The sequence below is a fragment of the Suricata suricatta genome, chromosome 11 (assembly GCF_006229205.1).
Source record: "Suricata suricatta isolate VVHF042 chromosome 11, meerkat_22Aug2017_6uvM2_HiC, whole genome shotgun sequence".
NCBI lineage: Eukaryota > Metazoa > Chordata > Mammalia > Carnivora > Herpestidae > Suricata > Suricata suricatta.
This window is the reverse complement of record NC_043710.1, coordinates 10438416-10440930: the sequence shown is the minus strand read 5'-3', so window position 1 is coordinate 10440930 and position 2515 is coordinate 10438416. Positions and strand designations below refer to the sequence as shown.

General features: G+C 45.3%; 1 protein-coding gene across 1 annotated transcript in view; it reads left to right on the top strand.

Moving 5' to 3' along the window:
* Positions 1-751: 751 nt before the first annotated feature.
* The window catches only part of MS4A3 (membrane spanning 4-domains A3), an 11008-nt gene continuing 9244 nt past the window's right edge, over positions 752-2515 (top strand). The window contains exon 1 of the mRNA XM_029914749.1: positions 752-850. The gene's annotated coding sequence lies outside the window, so the exon portion shown is untranslated. The remainder of the gene's footprint in view (positions 851-2515) is intronic.

Genomic DNA, 2515 nt, shown 5'->3' with positions numbered 1-2515 from the left:
ATGCTTATCCACCTTAGCCACCCAGGTGCCCCAGGTGGCATTATTATTTAAAATCCCACTGGGGGTACCAGGCATGACCCTGACCTCACCCTACCCAGAGCCTGAGGTCTGCACACAGCTTGGCGGGGACTGGCTGAGGTTAAGAAAGCCAGTTAACATCTCTGTGCCATAGTTTTCTCCTCTATGAAGCTCGGTTACCCGTTGTCCCTAAGTCTGGAGTTGTTGTGAGGACGAAGTGAGTTAATGCGTGCAAAGCATTTAGGGTGATGACTAGTTCATAGCAATCAGTCAATGCAATTAAACTACAATTTGCCTAATGTTTGTATCCATGACCTTGGCAGGTGAACCAGCCTGCCTAAGCCTGTGAGAACTGAATTCTCGATGCTGTGACCACCCTCCCTCCTCCAGACGCTGCTCTTACTATCTGACTTCCTTCTTTTCTAACTAGGCAAGTAACTGTTCGCTGCCCCTGCTCGCCCATCCCACATCCCTTTCCCACCCATTTCCCTATATTTTCTGCTTGGCAGTTCTTGTTCCAACAATGCGTTAAGCAATGTTGCAGCGCCAGGAGACGGTTACTCTGGCTGCCGGTTTCCTAATCAACGGCAGGCCTTGGGGAAGCGCAGTGAAAGCAGGGTGGTCCCAGATGCAAATGTGGTTGACACACTCTGGTCGGGCCAGCACCACGTAGTCACTGACTCTTGTAGAGTGTTGCTTCAGGCAAAGGTACGTTAAAGCCTGAACCGGAAGAGGCTGCAGCTTTCCAGAAAGGACACTGTAGCAATCCTTAAGGAGTGTCTCCTGCTCGACTTCAGAAGCAAGACGTCTTCCAAGGTCTGAAGCCTCCAAGGTAAACCCTACAGCTCCGCTCTTCAGAGAAAGCCCCCTTTTTATAGTCTGTTGGAGGTGCCACCCAGTAGAGTCAGTGGGCCATGAGGGTGTCTGTGGAGTGTTCTGTTGGTTGGTATGTAGAGACTTGGAACTTTTAGCTACGAGCATGTCTTCCCCTTAGTCTGACTGTTACTCTGGTGTCAAAGTGTTAGACATAATTATATAGTTATTTCTTTGGAAAGACGTGGGCATGGACACCATCTACACACACACGCATACACACACCTCTTAGATATATACAATGTAAGTGGCTGTCTTCAAATTTGGCTGCTGGCTGTGGGAATGAGGGATGGTCTGGACACACCTGAAGTATAGGATTTAGTAAGTGAGTTTCTGCATGAGCTCAGAGGGACAGTAATGATACTCTAAAGCCAGATTGGCAGGTACGGTCTCTAGTTCCTGAAAGTGCTGGCTGTGTGGTTTTTGGCAAATTACTGAAGCCTTCTGATGTTCTGCTTACTCATCCACAAATTGGAAAGGATCATAACAGTAGTACCTATGCATATGGATGTGTGAGAGATACGTTAGTTAAATGGGTAAAACATTTAGCACAATTTCTGACACACAGTAAAATTAATTATTAATTAATTTATTTTTTAATGTTTATTCATTCTTGAGAGAGACAGAGTGTGAGCAGGGAGGGGCAGAGAGAGATTGAGACACAGGATCTGAAACAGGCTCCAGGCTCTGAGCTGTCAGCACAGAGCTTGACAGGGGGCTGGAACTTGCGGACCTTGAGATCATGACCTGAGCCAAAATCAAGAGTCGAATGCTTAACTGACTAAGCCACCCAGGCGCCCCTGTGGTTAATTTCTTACTGTCCACCTCATCAGTTGTAAAAGCAGGGAAACATTTTGCAATCACTTTGTGTTGAGGAGCCTGTTATTAACCTGGAAGATAAAACTGTCTGTTATTTTACCACGAAAAATGGGCTTGTTCGGGAAGAGCAGAGATTTGCAACTTGGGACAAGTAACCTACAACAAAATCATAGGCGAGTTCAGACAACAAAGAGAAGGAACTGCTGTTTTGTGGACGGAAAGAGGGGGATTAGGAGTTACTGTTATACACAAAAAGTCCCTTGCAGCAAATGGGGAGTTGGAAGTAGAGTAGCTTTTCATCAGATGAGTTGTGACAGCCTCTCATGGGCTGGGCTGTTCCTCCCTGGGTAGTAAACTGGTGTTGACCTGGAAAATGCCAAGTGCTTCTTTTCTTGTTGGGTCTACAGCTGAGAAGGAGTGGCAGGGTGTTTTGATTCCATTTGAAATAAGGTTTCCCTTTATCAATTTTCCCACCAGGAAGTTATATTGCAAGCTTGAACATACTGTGTATATATATTTTTAACGTTTTTAGGTTTATTCATTTATTCTGAGAGAGAGAGAGAGAGAGAGAGAGAGAGAGAGAGAGAGAATCCCAAATCACTGAAAGTGCAGAGCCTGACATGGTGCTTGAATTCATGAACCATGAAATCATGACCTCTGCTGAAACCAAGATTTGGACATTTAACCAACTGAGCCACCCAGGCGCCCCCTGTGTATATTTTAGTGACACGTAGTTTTTAGGTGTAATGGTTGAGGTAGTTGTTTGGTGAATCTTGTATACCATACTTTGAGTCTTTTTTTTTTT